Source organism: Pongo pygmaeus, chromosome 3 (genome assembly GCF_028885625.2).
Source record: "Pongo pygmaeus isolate AG05252 chromosome 3, NHGRI_mPonPyg2-v2.0_pri, whole genome shotgun sequence".
In the NCBI taxonomy this organism is placed as follows: Eukaryota; Metazoa; Chordata; class Mammalia; order Primates; family Hominidae; genus Pongo; species Pongo pygmaeus.
In genome coordinates, this window is record NC_072376.2 from 151384149 (window position 1) to 151404734 (window position 20586).

The 20586-nt window shown below is 38.2% G+C and overlaps 1 long non-coding RNA gene across 1 annotated transcript in view; it reads left to right on the forward strand.

Moving 5' to 3' along the window:
* Window positions 1-16574, forward strand: part of LOC129035676 (uncharacterized) — a 120056-nt gene extending 103482 nt beyond the window's left edge. Inside the window, exon 3 of the long non-coding RNA XR_008502278.1 lies at window positions 16277-16574. This is a non-coding gene — a long non-coding RNA (uncharacterized LOC129035676). The remainder of the gene's footprint in view (window positions 1-16276) is intronic.
* Window positions 16575-20586: the final 4012 nt, after the last annotated feature.

A 20586-nucleotide genomic window follows, 5' to 3' on the forward strand; every position in this document is an offset into this window, starting at 1 on the left:
GCTGCAGTTGGGAAATGTGGTCAGAAACATGTCTTACTGTTTAGAATGATCTGAGATTGTCTTTGGGAGTATCTTGTTTATAAATATGCACGTTCAGTGCTATTTTGAGCTTTGACAATGGAGAAAGAAGCTTAAGGTTATTTTTCTTAAACTTATAAGGTCACTTGCAAGTCTCTCTGTTTTCACTTTCATTGTTTATCTACAGAATAAAAGGTATAACTATGACCAAGAAGTGAATTGGTTCAATGTGGAAAGCCAGATGGCATGCCACCGTTTTCTCCTTTGTTTCCTAAGGAACACTTTTAAGAAACTGGACAGTGACCAACCATCCCAATTTGTACCGGACTGAAGAGCTCCCTAGGATATAGGACTTTAGGTGCTAACACTAGGACAGTTCCAAGCAAACTAGGATGTTGGGTCGCCCCTGAACAATTTTCCAGAGTGAAGTTTATTCAACATCAAACTCTCAGTACTTAAATCCAACTAAGTGAACCGGTTCTTGAGGAAGAGATTCACATTTACAATCCCCTTTCTGTGACAGGGAGTCTTCCCAACTGAATCAACTGAATAATCAGAATAATCTTGAATGATGGACATTGAGCTTACTCATCTTAGTGATGATGTTCTAAAAACATTTGTGAAGGGTGCATGTACCAGTTATAATATGCCATAACCAGGTGACCTGGCCACCAGTCCTTCTCATTCTCTGTCCCCTCCACTGCCCCTGGCTTTTTGCCCACTCTGCTCCAGTCACTCTGGCTTCCTGCAGCTCAAGTGTTTCTGCTTGCAGTTCCCTCTGCCTCTGTCCTTACTCTTCTGCCAGATATCATGTAGTTTTCTCCCTCATTCAAGTCTTGGCACAAATCTTACCTTATCAGGGAGGACCTCCCTGACAACCCATTATAAAATAACTCCTTTACTCTCTATCCCTTTACCTTTTATTTATTTATTTATTTATTTTGAGATGGAGTATTGTTGTGTCGCCCAGGCTGGAGTGCAGTGGCGCCATCTTGGCTCACTGCAACCTCTGCCTCCTGGGTTCAAGCGATTCTCCTGCCTCAGCCTCTGGAGTAGCTGGGATTACAGGCGCCTGCCACCACGCCCGGCTAACTTTTTGTATTTTAGTAGAGACAGGGTTTCACCGTGTTGCCCAGGCTGGTCTCAAACTCCTGAGCTCAGGCAATCCACTCGCTTCGGCTTCCCAAAGTGCTGAGATTACAGGCATAAGCCACCGCACCCGGCCCCACAATTTTATTTTTTTTTTATCACAGTTACAAACCCCTGACATGTATTTATGTATTTGTTTAGTGTTTGTTTCCACCCCACTAGACTGTGAGCTCACAGGATAAGGTAGGCACTTAATGAATGAAGGGATATGGTAAACACCACCGACGCTGGAGTCAGAATGGCTAGATTGAGAGCTCAGCTCTGCCTCGAATAATTATGTGACCCTTAGCAGGTTACCTCACTGAAATTCTCTAGGCCCCAGGTTCCACATAGATAAAATGAGGGTAACAATAGACCCTACCTCTAAAGGTTCTTTTGAAGAGGAAACAAAGTAATACACAGGAACCATTTAGGGCCGTGTCAGGTGTGTGGTAATTGCTCAGTAGGTGTTGTCCTGTATTGCTACTATTTCCCTCATTAATGAATATGTTTCCAAATATTGAATTAAACAGAAGCATCAAGCCTGGGTTTATCTGAATATGAATATGTAAACTATCAAGATCACAAAATGGCAGATGTTGTATTTAATATTTGCTATAAAATATACAGATATATATATATATATATATATATATATATATATATATATATGAGATGGAGTCTTGCTTTGTCTCCCAGGCTGGAGTGCAGCGGCACCATCTTGGCTCACTGCAACCTCCACCTCCCAGGTTCAAGCAATTCTCCTGCCTCAGCCTTCCGAGTAGCTGGGACTACAGGTGCATGCCACCACGCCCAGCTAATTTTTGTATTTTAGTACAGACGGGGTTTCACTGTGTTGCCCAGGCTGGTCTCAAACTCCTGAGTTCAGGCAATCCGCCTGCCTTGGCCTCCCAAAGTGCTAGGATTACAGGCATGAGCCACCATGCCGGGCCAACAATAATATAAAATGTTTTGAATGCCAGATTATTTCAAAGTACTTTTCATTTTTGCAAAATTGTTCACTTTGTAATTGTTACTCTGGTTTCAAGCAGACTTGCTAATCCAACACTTGTGAGCTGAGTAGTAAGTGACTATTTAAGCACATCTTACAGGTTTCCCAAGATGGTCTGGTCTTGGGTTTTACTGAGCACATTTGCATTGTGAGCAACATTTGTATTGGGAATTATTCCTTTAATTTCTAAGGCATTTACACAACCAGTTTCCCCGACCAGGATCATTTTCTGGGCCATAAAACACACTAAATTTGGTTTAGTAGGAGGCATCAGTGGAAGCCTTTGTCATGAACTCCACCAGCAGAGTATTCCTACAACATGTCACCTAAATGTTTCTGAAATTTTACAGAGTTGAGCAGATGGTTGAGCTCTCTGATATTGTCTATAATGGCCCCATAAAGCTTTGATTTCATTTGTAAAATTTTAATCTTCAAACAATAAATCATGGACGGGGGATTAAGAAGTACTTTTTAAAATTATTCAAGGATATCATCCTATGTGCCTATAAGGAGTTAGATACAGGTCCCTGTTTACAATCTTAAAATCTATTGGCTTGAAGATGTTTGGGAAGAAAGAAGGGAAGCATGCAAATTTGTAATTTTGGAATTTTGAGTCTTGTCACTCTATTAGTTCATTCTTGCATTGCTATAAAGAAATACCTGAGACTGGGTAATTTATGAAGAAAAGAGGTTTAATTGGCTCTTAGTCCTGCAGGCTTTACAGGAAGGATGGCAACGCCATCTGCCTGGCTTCTGGTAAAACCTCAGGGAGTGTTCAGTCATGGCGGAAGGTGAAGGGGGAGCAGCCACATCACATGTTGAAAACAGGAGCAAGCTAGAGAGAGTGGCGGTGAGGTGCCAACCACTTTTAAACAACCAGATCTCATGTGAACTCAGAGCAAGAGCTGGCTTGTCACCAAGGGGATGGCCCAAGCCATTCATAAGGAATTCACCCCCATGATCCAAACACCTCCCACCAGGCCCCACCTCCAACACTGGAGATTACAATTTAACATGAGATTTGATGGGGACATGTATTCAAACTATATCAGTTACTCACTGAAGGAAGAAATAATAAGAACGAGCCCACCAACCAAAAGCTAGGCAACTACCATACCTCAGTGCTCCCACATCAATGGCATGGCTCGCTTTGATATGAGGGCAAATCATAACCGCTCCCTCTCTAAGAGATACTTTGTGGTCCACAGGAGAGGAACGGCCTCGTGACACTCAAATGGCCCTCATACTCACAAGTTAACAAACTTCAAAATGCTATTTGAAAGGGAAACTAATAACATTAAAAAGAGGTCACAGTACTGTTTGAAAATCTACAAAGGAGTCATGATCTTTGTTCAAGGAAGTAAAATATTAAGGAAATTTGTGTTAGTTGAGTTCTTGACTGAACATGTGCTATGAATTTCTGATTGTGGAAGCTGCTTCCTATTCGAAAATAAAATAAAACTCTCTTGATATGCAAATGATAAGAATATGTTTTGGTATCAAACAATATCTAAAAGCAAACTCTCTGCAAAGTATCCCAAAATGGTTTACTTAAGAACATCCTGGCTGAACTTCAAAGTAGAGCCTACTGGAAAATATTTACCCAGACTATTTGAAAAGAGATTTCAAAAGAGAGTTTCATTGATTTCCATTGTCTGGCTTTATTTCATGGATTTCTATCATTCGACTGTATTTTTTATTATCAGTATCATTACCACAAGAAAGTATTACAGTCAAGAGATGACAAATAATAATGATAGTAATTATAAATCCAAAAACTTTTACCTGTTAATAACTCTATAACTAACTACAATAAACTACCTTTAGTATACAAATAGGCCTGGTGCAGTGGATCATGCCTGTAATCCCAGCACTTTGGAAGGCTGAGGCAGGTGGATTACTTGAGGCCAGGAGTTCAAGACCAGCCTGACCAACATGGCAAAACCCCATGTCTACTACAAACACTAACATTAGTCAGGTGTGGTGGTGCATACCTGTAATCCCAGCTACTCAGGAGGCTGAAGCATGAGAATCGTTTGAACCTAGGAGGCAGAGGTTGCAGTGAGCCGAGATCATGCCACTGCACTCCAGCCTGGACGACAGAGTGAGACTCTGTCTCAAAAAAATAAAAAATAAAAACAAATAAACCTGTAACTTGTATTTACCAATGTCACATCAAGCAGGACAGCATATCTGACCCAGTAAAAATTACTCCCTGTCTCAGCACAGAGAGTGAAAGTAGCTGGAAATTCATAATACAACCTTCTGCAACTACATCAAGGGGCTTCCCAGGTTCTTTCGCTTGATTTTACTACATGATTGTGGCCACCATCTTCCCTGATTTGTATCCTCGATTTCCTCTGTTGTTCCCTCAAGTAGTTCTCTGCACATATGATTGTATTCCCATGACAGCTGTTGCTTCTCTTGGTGGGCCTGTTAGTCCAACTGAAACCAGGAACTCTGGCCTGCAGAGATACATTGTGTGCTGAGGACATAGTGGTTCTGTAATTCATCTGAGTTCCCGTGGTTGAGCTCAGTTACTAGGCAACACCACCATGAGACCACGGATCCTGGTTGCACATGTACATGCCTTCTCTGGCTCACCTTCTCCATTAGCCTCTTTTCCCTGGGATTCAGAGAAAAGTCTTTGGACACTGGGCCAGAAGACAAATAGAGTGTTTAACAAAGCTTATCTAAAATTACTAATGATCCTTCATAGCCATGCTGCCATCCCACATCCCAATCTCTCAGAGTTAAACCCTAATTCCAAATAATTTATTTAAAATTGGCACAGTTCTGTCATGGCAAAAAAAAATGCACAGGAGATGGCAACCTTAAAGCCTGGTGTACCTAGCTCTTTTGTCAAGATGCAAGCCTGAGGCCGAGCCTGAAAATCCACTGTCAACTCTCCTCTACCTGAGGCTCTGAGAGGAGTATGAAACTCATTCTACTGAAGCCTGCAGTGCTTATGGTTCCAATCTCTGAAAATAAAAGAATTGGAAACATGCTAGAAAATAAAAATGGATTACCTTTGATGGCTCACATGATAAAAGTAATTTGGAATAGACTTTGTATTTCCCTTAGCCTCATCTTTTAGCCATTGTATTAATTTTCCTTACATATCTGTGAATCAAGGCACTACAAATTCATTACTTACTGATAAGAATTTCAAATACTCTTATGTAATTTGAAGAATTACAAATGTATCTTCAAATACTCAGATTTAAAATACTGTAGTCCTAGTTTTTTCATACTTTTCACATTTCTCTCGCCACATTTTGGGTGACATAAAATGTCCCATGTAGCCACTAGTAATTATAAAACAGGTACACACAGAATTGGAAAGCACATATTTCATGCTTGATTATTATTTTTCTATCTTTGTCCACCAGTGTAATCTATCCTCTCAATTTAGTAAATTGGGTATCATAATAGCTATGGCAGGGCTAGTGCCATGCAGTCTCCTTTGGGAGTAGGGAGTTTGGGAAGACAAATAGAGGTGAAATGTGAACCAACAGGGTAATACATCTGAAAGTATGAAGATAGTGACATAACTTTTATTCTGGTTGACATGGGTATTACAATTATCAGATCATCAGTGATATCAAATGCAGTGAGTCAAATTTGATATGAATAAACTTTCTAATGATATGATGCTTCAAACTTTCATTTGCACTGTAGTTCACCATAACGTTTACTGGCTTCAGGTTGATTAGGTTATTAATAGCTAAAGTCATTTCTTCAGAGAATGCTGCTGGAATCTTAAACACACCCCAATATTTAAATTATAAATTGTATAGATACTTTAAGACTACTCAAAAGACCCCAAATAACAGCTAGGTAAATTTCAACTTATCAGCTGCCAGAAGTATAGACACATCAGTGAGGGGATTCTCCTACGATTCTGCTACATTTATGAAATTAAAACTAGCCATACATTGCCAAGTGCAACGTCCATCCCGGATGATAGCCAATCAATATTTATCAAGCTTCTCTAGAATGAGACAGAGAAGGCTGAGAGCTAAGAGATCTGTCGAACTTCTGCCACTAATGAGCTATGTGGTTTTGGGAATGTCACTTAGTGTTTCCTGGCCTCGGTTTCTTCTGCCGCAAACTGGGCAAGATAATCTCTGGTCCCATCCAAAGAATTTCCCTGCTCAGTTAACAAGGTCATGGTCATTTACAGAGAAGTTTCATTTTGGAGTCCATGGGAGGCCAGAACATAAAACTTCATAATTTCATGCACTTTTCTATTTTAAGCATCATTATGTTTGAGGGAAAATAGTCCCAAATATGTTAAACTAATTCTTCTTAGCAACTTTCTAACAGTCCCCAAATTTATTCAAATTAAGTAGCAAATTGAGACATCCTAGAGCAGATATACATTTAGTTTTAAATTGCTGCCTTTATATTTTACATATCATTGAATTTTCAAATAATACAATTAGCAAAAGTGCAAAAATATAAGTGAATTGAATTTAAACTGTGAAGCTAGAGGGACAGAAGTTTTTAATCACTAGATGTTCCATAGCATAACTGAATCAAGTTGTTTATGATAATTTTATTACCTCAAACCTCTTTTTTATAGAGTTATTACATTTTCTTGTGATGTATGATATCACACTTTCAAAGCCCTTTCAGTAATTGGAGCTCCATGAAACCAGCTTCTAAGTCTCATTAATGTGAAAAATTATCTTAAAAGTTAGGTAAATGTAGTTTCACTTTGTTTTAGAACTACCAACTATGAAAGATATTTTCTATATCTTTGACAGTATTTCTTTTTTTTTTTTCCTTTATTATTATTATTATTATGCTTTAGACTCTATGGTACCTGTGCACAACGTGCAGGTAAGTTACATATGTATACATGTGACATGCTGGTGCGCTGCACCCACCAACTCGTCATCTAGCATTAGGTATATCTCCCAATGCTATCCCGCCCCCCTCCCCCACCCCACAACAGTCCCCAAAGTGTGATGTTCCCCTTCCTGCGTCCATGTGTTCTCATTGTTCAATTCCCACCTATGAGTGAGAATATGCGGTGTTTGGTTTTTTGTTCTTGCGATAGTTTACTGAGAATGATGATTTCCAATTTCATCCATGTCCCTACAAAGGACATGAACTCATCATTTTTTATGTCTGCATAGTATTCCATGGTATATATGTGCCACATTTTCTTAATCCAGTCTATCATTGTTGGACATTTGGGTTGGTTCCAAGTCTTTGCTATTGTGAATAATGCCGCAATAAACATACGTGTGCATGTGTCTTTATAGCAGCATGATTTATAGTCCTTTGGGTATATACCCAGTAATGGGATGGCTGGGTCAAATGGAATTTCTAGTTCTAGATCCCTGAGGAATTGCCACACTGACTTCCACAAGGGTTGAACTAGTTTACAGTCCCACCACAGTGTAAAAGTGTTCCTGTTTCTCCACATCCTCTCCAGCACCTGTTGTTTCCTGACTTTTGAATGATTGCCATTCTAACTGGTGTGAGATGGTATCTCATTGTGGTTTTGATTTGCATTTCTCTGATGGCCAGTGATGGTGAGCATTTTTTCATGTGTTTTTTGGCTGCATAAATGTCTTCTTTTGAGAAGTGTCTGTTCACGTCCTTCGCCCACTTTTTGATGGGGTTGTTTGTTTTTTTCTTGTAAATTTGTTGGAGTTCATTGTAGATTCTGGATATTAGCCCTTCATCAGATGAGTAGGTTGCAAAAATTTTCTCCCATTTTGTAGGTTGCCTGTTCACTCTGATGGTAGTTTCCTTTGCTGTGCAGAAACTCTTTAGTTTAATGAGATCCCATTTGTCAATTTTGGCTTTTGTTGCCATTGCTTTTGGTGTTTTAGACATGAAGTCCTTGCCCATGCCTATGTCCTGAATGGTAATGCCTAGGTTTTCTTCTAGGGTTTTGATGGTTTTAGGTCTAACATTTAAGTCTTTAATCCATCTTGAATTGATTTTTGTATAAGGTGTAAAGAAGGGATCCAGTTTCAGCTTTCTACATATGGCTAGCCAGTTTTCCCAGCACCATTTATTAAATAGGGAATCCTTTCCCCATTTCTTGTTTTTCTCAGGTTTGTCAAAGATCAGATAGTTGTAGATATGTGGCATTATTTCTGAGGGCTCTGTTCTGTTCCATTGATCTATATCTCTGTTTTGGTACCAGTACCATGCTGTTTTGGTTACTGTAGCCTTGTGGTATAGTTTGAAGTCAGGTAGTGTGATGCCTCCAGCTTTGTTCTTTTGGCTTAGGATTGACTTGGCGATGCGGGCTCTTTTTTGGTTCCATATGAACTTTAAAGTAGTTTTTTCCAATTCTGTGAAGAAAGTCATTGGTAACTTGATGGGGATGGCATTGAATCTGTAAATTACCTTGGGCAGTATGGCCTTTTTCATGATATTGATTCTTCCTACCCATGAGCATGGAATGTTCTTCCATTTGTTTGTATCCTCTTTTATTTCCTTGAGCAGTGGTTTGTAGTTCTCCTTGAAGAGGTCCTTCACATCCCTTGTAAGTTGGATTCCTAGGTATTTTATTCTCTTTGAAGCAATTGTGAATGGGAGTTCACTCATGATTTGGCTCTCTGTTTGTCTGTTATTGATGTATAAGAATGCTTGTGATTTTTGTACATTGATTTTGTATCCTGAGACTTTGCTGAAGTTGCTTATCAGCTTAAGGAGATTTTGGGCTGAGACAATGGGGTTTTCTAGATATACTATCATGATCTTTGACAGTATTTCTGATTAAAAGTCCCTCTTTTTTGTCAACATTGTATCTTCATGAAGTTCATTTACATTAAACCTATTTGTAACAGGATAGATTTAATTTTTTGAACTAAAAATGTGAAAGTGTTCATTTTATCCAAATTGTAAAATTTGTTTCAGAAACCTGACAGCAGGGATATTATCCTTGACTGCTGTTTAGAATCACCTAGGGAATTTGGAGAGAAAATAATTTATATATGGCTGGGCCTGCCCCCAGAATATTTAAATGAAATACCCTAGATGTGGGAGTAGGTATTCGTATATTTTAAATGCTCCCCCAGGGATGTGCAGTCAGGACTAAACTGCTGGCCTAGAGTAACTTCTTATCTCATTGGTGCAACAGTTTCTGTTGCATTTTACCATTGGCATTCCCATCCCGATGCCTGCTCCACCACAATGCCCTCTACTTCTGTTTCTAACAGTTTTTCAACATGCTTGTGAAATAGCTAGCTTCATTTTCTCTTCCTTTATAACAGTTCTGTAGAGTTGGCAGCACATGTATTATCCCATTTGAAAGCCTTGATTTGCCCAAGGGAGCACAAATAATAATGATAGGGCAAGAATAAGGATTCAGGCATTCTTATATCAAGTCTAGTGCACTTCCTGCTGTACCACACCGCCTTCCATGCTTGGAACCCAATGTTTGACTTTAATCACTCCTTGTCTGCACACAAAACTATAGTTTGATATTATCCAAAGAAAATGCAAACAGAGGCCGGGTGCAGTGGCTCATGCCTGTAATCCCAGCACTTTGGGAGGCCGAGGTGGGCGCATCACCTGAGGTCGGGAGTTTGAGACCAGCCTGACCAACATGGTGAAACCCCATCTCTACTAAAAATACAAAATTAGCCAGGCGTGGAGGCGCACGCCTGTAATCCCAGCTACTCGGTGGGCTGAGGCAGGATAATTGCTTGAACCCAGGAGGCGGAGGCTGTGGTAAGCTGAGATGGCCCCATTGCACTCCAGCCTGGGCAACAAGAGCAAAACTCCGTCTCAAAAAAAAAAAAACACACACACACACAAAGAGGAAAGAAAGGCGACTCATATTGTGTGTAGTTGAGGCCCACCGACTACCTGTATTCAGCCCATGATAATTCCTTCAAGGGCTTTGGCAAGACCTTCAATGTTTAATTATAGACATTTTGTCTTACTAAAGATGAGTCATTTAATAAACAATCAATTCACTAGCCTTTAGCCAATTATCATTTAGTTGAAGAATAGCAGCTAAAATTATGCTCTAGTCTGTTTTTCTCTGTTACTTTGCCCCCTTGTTTCCAAACTTCTCTTCCCTAATTAAAACAATTCCCAACTCTGACAGCTCTGGCCCCCACATCTAGAAAGAAAAACAAGAACTTTTACATTCCTGGCAACATATTTTAAATGTATATAATTAAAGCAGTAAAATTAAAGAAAAAAACATATAAGAAATGTTTTCAGAGCAAAGTACCTTGACTTCAAGATCTAACATAGAATTACATTAATTGTTCAGTGATTTTGATTTTCATAAATCAATCCAAAATCTCAACATATTTTCCTCAACAACAGATTGATATTATTTTGCTTGAATAATCCAAATATTTGTTTAAACTGCCTATTTCTCTTTATTTCTATATAAAAGTCATCCATAACAATATCTCAACAGTGTAACTAACTCAAGAGATTTCTAGGGATTATATTTTAATTTGAAAAAAATTATATGTGATAAAGAAGTCTTACAGATTAATTCTCATTTATTGGCTAGTGGTAAGCTAAAAAATGAACATCCCTGGCCACCCAAACATAGCAGAAAGGGGGGGAAAAATTTCCTACAAGCACTACATAAATTAGCGTGGAGTATCAATGAAGAGTAGAAATCATGTGCCTAGTTCCAATGCTTCTCTATGTTGCCTTAGTTTCCTCATCATCTATGATACAGGGATAATAAAAGTTTTTGCCACACAGAGTTGTTGTGAAGATTAAATGAAGTCTTGTGTATAAAAGCCTTGTAACCGCCTGGCACACTGAACAAGGGCTACATACCTAAGTGTAGGTAGGACTCGTATTATCAGATTGTCGGCATTTGGCATTTTTAATTCTTCTTTCCTAATTCTTGCTCTCTCCAAGGTTGCTTCACAGCCAGAACTTTTGTTTTCAAACTCTGAATTCATTATAGGTACATAAACTTAAATTGAAGAGTGACTATACTGGTTCATATAGCCAATATGTCAGAGTCCCAAAAGTGGACAATGATTTAAATGAAAGAAACCTCATTTATCGGAATGACTGGATTCGTCTGACAGATGTGCAGAGCATTGCTCCACTGAAGATAAGGTGATTCCTAAGATGTCCCCAATGATTTCAGAACTGCTTACCCTAAGCACACAGACATACACTCATACTCTATTCCATACCACACAACACACACCAGAAAACACACATGCACACATACATACACACCTCATACACCAGGCAACACGCACACACATACACACACCACCACTACCACATACACACACTGCCAAAAACTTTTGTAGCAATAAGAAGGGAAAAGGCTGAAACTGGAACACATAGGCTTGTGGCAAAATTTTAACAACATCTCTACTGATTTAGATTTATATTTCTTCAGCCAATATTAAACACTCTTCAAGACACATTCTTTCATTTGATACTGACTTCAATCTGTCTCTTCCCTCTTCAGAATTCCAGAACTCTTTGACCCTATAATAAGGCCTTCTGACCTCCAGCCTCCTGGACAGAGACTTTTGACCATCCATAAAAAACTTGTGAATGACTTGATGGTTATGAATGTTATCTTAAATGCTTTACAAACATTATTGAATTTAATCTTCACAATTAATCTTTTGGGGACTATTTAGTGAATGAAGTGAGTTTTGAACTCAGGCTGACTTAGATTGTACAAGCCCACATTTCTACTCCTGCCTCAGCCTCCCAAGTAGCTTTGACTACAGGCATGTGTATCATCATGGCCCAGCTAATTTTTGTATTTTTGCAGAGATGAGGTTTCGACATGTTGCCCAGGATGGTCTTGAACTCCTGGGCTCAAGCATCCTCCCACCTCAGCCTCCCAAAGTGTTGGGGTTATGGGCATGAACCACCATGCCTGGCTTAAAACAACAGATCTCTTAAACATGACTTGAGTTATTCCAAATTAACCCACTAAACAGTGGGAATAGAATTTCCTGCTTTGGGACAGAAAACAACTTGATACTTTGTACCCAAACACATAACTCATTCGAATTCTATAATATCCATTTCTTCCAAGCAGAATGAAATTCTATCAGTTGTAGCTCATATCTTCTTTTATTACATGAGATGAATAAAATAGATTTGTACATTTTTAGGGATTTAAAACCTAGCAATAGAATTATAGTCTTTATACCTTTTGACAATGACCCTGATACGGCATAAATGTCACCAGTGAATGAAAACTAATTACAGTTCTTCCAGGCTAAAAAGCAGCAGCTGAATACCACTAATTATGCAATGAAGCTAACAATACAACTAAAAACACTGGCAATAAATGTATTCACAGGGAAGAAAAATAAAGAATAAATGCAGCAAATCAACCATTGTAGAAAAAAATGGCAAATGCTGAAATCTTTCCACATTACACAAAAATTTTAAATAATCATTTAAAGTATTCGTTTTATTATACAATGATTACTTCTATCTCAGCACAAAAGTAATTTTCATAGCTGACACATACCCCCAAATGCCCAAATGCCTCTTTAACACACATTGATAATTGTGAGTTTAGAATTAATGGAGATATGCCTAGGCTCAGATGGCAAACAGCTAGAGTTGACATTCAGTTATGCCAATAATCATAGACCAGTTTCTAAGATCACAGTTATCCAAATGATTGAGAAGGAAAAAAAATGAGATTTTGTTTGGATTTGGGAGAAATAATTGCAATTCAACTTTGTTAACCTGGCCAAGTTATTCTTCCACACAGACTTCTATTCTAGTCAAATTAGATGCTACATAAAATCCTAAGGATTCAATTGGGACCATATGCCAATTTTATCCTTAATATGGTCTGATTCAGGAGAGACTAAGTGGAGAAAAAGAAATATTGTTAATTTGAATATAAACCTATCATAGCTGGGTATCTATTTGAAGAGTGCCATAGGCATCGTTGCCATTGTCAGGAAGCATTTGCCCCAGAGTGAGTGTGGGATGAGAAATGTGAATCTGCTCTTACCCCTACCTGGGCTGAGTTTTCCTGTGTCTCTTGAGCATCTCACTTGTTATGGACTATTTAAGGGACTTTCAAGGGTAATTTGGTAAATTTAACTTCGTGTGATTTTTGCCTTACATGCCCTTTTTAGAATCTAATTGTAAGGAGATTATTAAAACTGAAGGTGAGTTTCTCTATAATAATGTATATTTTATGTAAAGAGGCTGAGGATTTTAGTACAGTCTTAATAGTTTGAGCTTGGGGTAAGTACTGAGCTCTATAGAAAGAAATTTGCATATGTTTGTAATATTTTAGTGGAGGAATAGATAGAAATGCTGAAACTAATATTAGCATAAGAGACAGCAAACTAAGTGCTAGGCCTAACTCTGAAATTAATTATATGTGACCCTGAAAAGTCACTTACAGTTTATTTACCTTACAAAATAAGGAAGTGGGAAAGAAAGAAACAAAAGAAAAAGTGAGGTTGGAAGAACCCAACACCTTTTTTATGTCACTAGGAGTAAACAGTTTCTTCTTATTCCACAACCTGAATAATAAAGAGCTACCTCCAAACACAGTGCGGGGTCATGACAGACCCTTAATGGACAAGCATAAAACAGTCATGACTCCATAGACTGGGAAGATCAAAATCTCTTGGACTTTATGCAGAGGGAAGTGGGGCTTAGAAAGAGCATAAAATTATGAAAACAATTAGCTACAAAAATGAGTATGTGTTTTGAATAAGTAAAGCTATTAAAATAAGTTACAAAGTTTAAAACTTCTTGGACAAACTAAAGATCAACTTTGAAAATAAAATAAGACCGTTACTTTGCTTGCAAGGCAAAGGAGAGCCTAATAAATCAAGAAACAAATTCCGAGGGACTCTCAGAGCTGAACAGCAAAAGAAACATCTTCTATATTGGCGGGAATTCCTAGACAACAAGCTCTGATTGGTTAAGGACAGCATGGCAAAGTCCTTAGAACTGATGGTTGTACCCTCCATTACAAGACACCCAGTACAGTTTCAAAGAGGCCAGGCATCTGTGTTAGGCACAGGGTCACATGGGAGGAACTTCCACGTACTTACACTTAGGAGTTGGTAAAACTTTCCTATAACAATACAAATAGCCTTGGTTGTCTTTCATATGACAATTATTTTGTAACATAAATTCTAAAATCAGTATTTTCTCAATTTTATTTCATAATTAAAATCAATGATATGGATCAGTTGCACAATAATATGAATAGACTTAACACTACTGGACTCTACACTTAAAAATAGTTAAGATCATTAATTTTATGTTATGTATTTTTAGCACAATTAAATTTTAAAAAAATTTTTAATAAGCAACAATAATTTAGAAAAGTTTCTTTCAGCTTCACTATTCATTATTGGTAATGTACCTTTTTAGGATTGTTGTGAAATTGGGCCAAACTGCTATATAAGTGAAGCCCTTTTGAGTTTGGCTGTGCAATAAAACACATAATAATAATAATAATAATAATCTTAAATACTCCAGATTGTTGACTCTTTTTAACTAGTTTGAAGTTGATGGTCTCACTGTAGCTGTGCATTAAGTTTGATTTTATTTCCATCTATGTCAATATTAATGTCAAAATGCCAAGAAATCTAAATCTTTTTCAATGTTTTCATATGCTTCATTCCTCTTCATTAATTGGATTATCAAAAATCTAAAACCTTATTTATTATCTCTACCCAAAATGTATCTCTTCCCATAAATCAATTACTGCTTTGGATATGATTAAATATCATACTTTATTATTTTTTGTTGTTGTTGTTGAGATAGAGTCTCACTCTGTAGCCCAAGCTGGAATGCAGTGGCGTGATCTTGGCTCACTGCAACCTCCGCCTCCCAGGCTCACAGGCTCAAATGATTCTCATGCCTCAGCCTCCCGGGCATGCACCACCATGCCTGGCTAATTTTTTTTTTTTTTTTTTTTTTTTTTGTATTTTAGTAGAGACAGGGTTTTACCATGTTGCCCAGGGTGGTCTCGAACTGCTGAGCTCAGGTAATCTGCCCACCTTGGCCTCCCAAAATGCTGGGATTACAGACATGAGCCACAGCACCCATCCAATTTTTTTTTAATATTCAATCTTTTTCTGAATATCCTCTCTTAGCTCCCTAAAATTTAAATCTAAAGATGATGAAAGAAGAGTTTATTGAATCATTACAAAACATTTTTCCAAAATGCGTTTCAAATGGAGTATTTGATCTTTATAAATTATTTTGAATAAAGTTTTTTTTTAAATCTACGTGGTGTTTTGGTTTTTCTTTCAAGTTTCCTTATGTCATTAAAAACAAGTTGCAAGGCACGAACCACTTTAAAGTTCAAATCATCCCATTACCCACGGTCTCCAAAGACAATCTAAGTTTTCCCTATCCAAGCAAAGAATCAGAAATGCGAAAAAGGACAAAACTGTCCACTGAAGCAGTCCACAGCCTCTAAAACTGTGGAGGTGGCAGTGCAGGGGGAAGAGAGAGAAGCCACCAGATGATGGGGAGTGAGTGGCTCTGGCCTCAGATGCCAGCACCTCCCACTGAGCAGAGTTAGCACCAAGATTTGGGAGACAGGAACAGGGTCTTTCTCCCTGATCTTTGCTGCATATAGCACCCTGAGAAAATGACTTTCAGGCAGATATGGCCTTTCAAAGGGAGGTTCCTGAGAAAGGAAGAGACAATTAGCTATAGTTTTTTTAGTAATAAAAGAATTCACCTTAAAGGCTCCCAGTTTCCTGCCTTTTGAGGGTAAGAGTCATCCTGGGATCAGAGCAGTCTCCAAGGCCTCACCAGACCCTTCTCAGCAGATTTCCTTGCTCGCTATAATTGAACAATTTATGGAAGTATCTACAAACCAAGTGACTATATCCTGCTAAACCCAAACAAATTGTATCCCAACTCAACTCCCCTTTAGCTGAATGCAAAAATGCCCACAGCCATTTAAACACCACCCAAGAGAAAGAGAATTTTCAGAGGAGTCAGAATGAGATGTCAAAAGTTCTTAACCAAATTCAGGCTAATTGGCTTACTTTTGCAAAATAGTTTTAAATGTATGACCATATGAACCCATTCCTAGGGCCCCTTCTGGAGCCCTGAATGGGACCAAGACAAGTGAGTGACCGTGAAACTCAACCTTTGTATTCACAGTAGGACCTCCTGCTTCAGACTCTAAGCTTCTGGAGAACAGGAACTGCATCTTTTCTATTTCACATACCCAACTCCTCACACAATGCATGATGCAAGTGGGAATCTACATAAAATATCCGATGGATAAATGGAGTAGCACTGATGCATATGAGACCCAGTGTTAACCAGAGGAGGCAATCAACTCCAAGATCAACTGCCAAGATGAAAACCAGGACCAAGGAAAGCTTCTGAGATAAAATGATTTTTAAGATTAATGTAGTGGAGATTTCCAATTGTTTTTTTTTATACCCTTCTTCTGACCTCTCCTTCCTAAATTTGAGAGTTAGCCATCAGTTGAGTATTGTGAGAGGTTGTACCCTGCCACTAATTACAGAAACAAAAAAGGCCAGCTACCTGCTTTCCCAGACTCTAGGAGGTGAAGTTAAAAGAACATGAACTAACCTCTGTCAATAAGATACAACCACCAGGGAATTGCATCTGGAGTTAATGATCGAATCCATTCTAGGAATGGCAAGAGCATCTAGCATCCAATGGCAGAGGGCCAGCCATGGTGTGCTGTCTCAGAGGCATGACGTGGTGGTGGTACCAGGGCCAGAATTTATTCTCTAGAAGCATCTCTCAAGATGAATGGCTGTACAGAAACATATTTAACCTCTCTTCATTTGTCTCCATGACAACATACTCTACTGTTTCTTCCTCGTCTCCTTTGAGGGCATGCCAGCATGTTGTCCTCCTGTCTCTCTGACCATTTATCTTTTACTCCTGAAGGCTCTTTCTGATCTCCCTGGCCTTTAAGTGTTAGATCTTCAAGGTTCATCATTAGGCTCTCTTCTTTCCTCATTCTATAATCACCCACTGTCAATCTCTTCCACCCCTCTCTGCTTTAGTTCCAGCCATCATCATCTCTAGGCAAGACTACCCCAGGAATATCCTTCCTGTCACCCCACATTACCAACTTCCACCCAACCTCTAAAATCCAGTGGCTACATTGAAACCAGAATAACCTTGCCTAATGGCAATCAGATCACCCTCTGTGTAAACCCCTCATTGGATTCGCACTACCTTGGGATAAATACCAAAATTCTTACCACTTGTGATGGTTAATATTGAGCGTCAAGTTGATTGGATTGAAGGATGCAAAGTATTGTTCCTGGTTGTGTCTGTGAGGATGTTACCAAAGGAGATTAACATTTGAGTCAGTGGAAGACAAAGAGGCAGACCCACCCTCAATCTGGGTGGGCACCATCTAATCAGCTGCCAGCGCAGCTAGGATAAAAGCAGGCAGATGAACGTGGAAGGACCATGACTGGCTGAGTCTTCCAGCCTGCATCTTTCTGTCATGCTGGATGCTTCCTGCCCTTGAACATCAGACTCCAAATTCCTCAGCTTTTGGACTCTTGGACCTAGAACAGTAGTTTGCCAAGGGCTCTTGGGCCTTCAGCCACAGACTGAAGACTGCACTGTTGACTTCCCTACTTTTGAGGTTTTGGGACTTGGACTGGCTTTCTTGCTTCTCAGCTTGCAGACAACCTATTGTGGGACTTCACCTTGTGACTGTGTGAGTCAATAATAACTCCTTAATAAATTCCCTTTCATACATACATCTATTCTATTACTCTGTACCTCTAGAAAACCCTGACTAATAGACCACGGTGTATAAAATTCTACAGTCTTGCTTCTGCCTAGTTCTCCAAACTCATAATATGATGTTTGTATTTGATGAACCAACCTAGCTCCTCTACCCTGACCCTCCTTTCATCCAACTATATCTTTTCATAATTCAAATCTCAGTTCAAGTATAACATCCTTCAGAAAGTTAATATTTCCCAACTGTCCCACTCTCCCCATGCTCAAAACCTGGAAGCTGTCATTGACTCTTCATTTCCTCAATTCTTTATTTCATCATCTGGTCTCATCATTCTTCCTTGATAATTTTCACCTGCATCTTCACTTTATATTCATATGTCAACATGCTAGTGCGAACATCATGCTTTCAGAAATAAATTTTTATAATTGCTTTCTGCATGCTTGAGGCTCTCCATCTCACTGTGCATCCCACATACTCCTGCAAAATTTAGAATAGATCCAAAAAATAAAGTAAAATATTCATAATATTACAAGCTTATAGTGATAAGTATAAGGGAACTTATCAGAGTTCTTGAGTATATTAAAAGTCAGCTTCTCAACCTAATCATCTTAGTTCATCAGTCTGCAATCAATGTACCTAAATAACTTCATTGCCCAAATGTTTCCGATATAAGTTACAACTTTTTCTAGAAAAGTGTAATTATTTTCTAATTAGCATAACCTGTGACTCTCATCTCTTCTCCTTTTTTCAAACTGCTCTCACTTTTTAGAATGTCCTCATCTTCTTTTGACTGTAAAAATGCAATCCATCTACATGTGGAGCCTCACTCATCCCAATTTGTTCATAACTTTCAAACGAGAGAAAAATTGTAAATGAGAGTGATGCCATTTCTTACTATCTACCACCAAGGGGCAGGATGGCAGAGGTAAGATCAAGAAATATTCAATGCATTGGAAAACATTATAAAATCTGCACTATTTCTACTACTTTTCATAATACTCTCTCCTTTACTCCTAATTTTTAACACAAAACATTTTCTAAATGTAGCCCATAACTCTCAACTAATCCCCCCATCCTTTCTATTTAAAATATGTCTGCCTTTTCCCTGATAGAGATATGTAATAGGTCATTCTTTTTATTTTATGATTCTGCTTAACTGGATCAATATACTCTTTGTCTACACCTCCAACACACAAGCCATAAATAAATGCACAGCAAAGTCATCCTTAGGAACAAAGACTTCAGTAAGATCACAAGTTTCAGAGTTTTATCCTCAGCATCTCTGTCCTATTTAAATAATCTTGTATTTCCGCAGTTATCACTATCTGGTTTAATTGATGCATCCGTGAAACTTACTGAGATAGAATAAGATTTCTTCCGTAGCTCAAATGGGATGAAAACAAATGCCTATTCTCATGCTGTCTACAAGCAAAGATTCTAGCTTTTAAGGAAGTACTCATGAGACCAGGGTGTGGTACAGGAAAGCATTTAATTTGCTGAGGGAATGAGGAGATGAACAATATAGTAGTTATACGAATTACATAGTCTTTTTTTCCCTCCAGCATTTCATTATTAAATTTTCAAACCTACAAAGAAGTTGAAAGAATTGTATAGTATTCACCTACATATTTACTACCTAGAATGTATTTTGGTTTTATATTTTTAGAATTGTTTTTATCATTTTCTATCCATTAATCTGGCTTAATTGGGGATGCATCTAAAAGTACGTTGTATTAGAGATACCAATGCCCATCACCCTAAAACCCTTCAATACAACTTTTATTTTGGTTTTTGTGACATTAACAATTTATTATCTGTGAAATACACAAATCAGAAGTGTACCACTTGAGAAGTTGTGAGAATGCATGCAACCCAGCAATTAAACCACTGTCCATCACCCCAGCAAGCTTCCTCTTGCTGCTTCTCAATTTCTACTCTCCATATACAGGGACAACTGCTGTTTTGACTGTCTCACATTGGCTTTGACTAACTAACTTCATATAAATGGAATTACACAGTATTCATTTTTGCATAAGGCTTCTTTCACTCAGCATAATGTTGCTTTATGCATCACAAGAGCATTCAGTTACATTGCTGAGTAGTATTCCACTGTATCATTGTATTTGTATAACACTTTTGTTTATCCAGTCTCCTTTCCATGGCTAGTGTAGGGCTATTAGGGATAGCCCAAAACTATTCTTTTCACATTCTAATATAAGTCTTTTTGTGGATATTTGCTTTGTTTTTTTTTTCTGGGTAAATTTCCAGGAATAAAATTGCTGGGTCATAAGTAAATACAAGTTTAATTAAAAAAACAAAAAGAGTTGCCAGAAATTTTTCCAAAGTGATAGTAACATTTTACACTGGCACCAACAATATATGAGTAGATCCAAATCCTTAGTAATGTGGTATTGTCACAGTCTTTTAGGATTTTAACTAAATCAAAAATAGCTTCCTTTAAATATGGCAAATCATACCACGTTTTCCTAGATATCTTCACGAGCTAAATAATTAGGTTGAAGTGGTCTGGTATTAAAGATAAAACTGCAGTAACTACATGCAGTAATTTTATGAAGTATCAAAATGATTGTTACTAGTTCATTTAAGCATGGAATGCTAAAATTTTCTGAGAGTTTAATTGCTGTTCCTCTGTCAACTGCAGCTCTTGAAAGACTGGTATTTTATTCTTTCTTATATCTCTACTATGTTTGTTGAATTGATT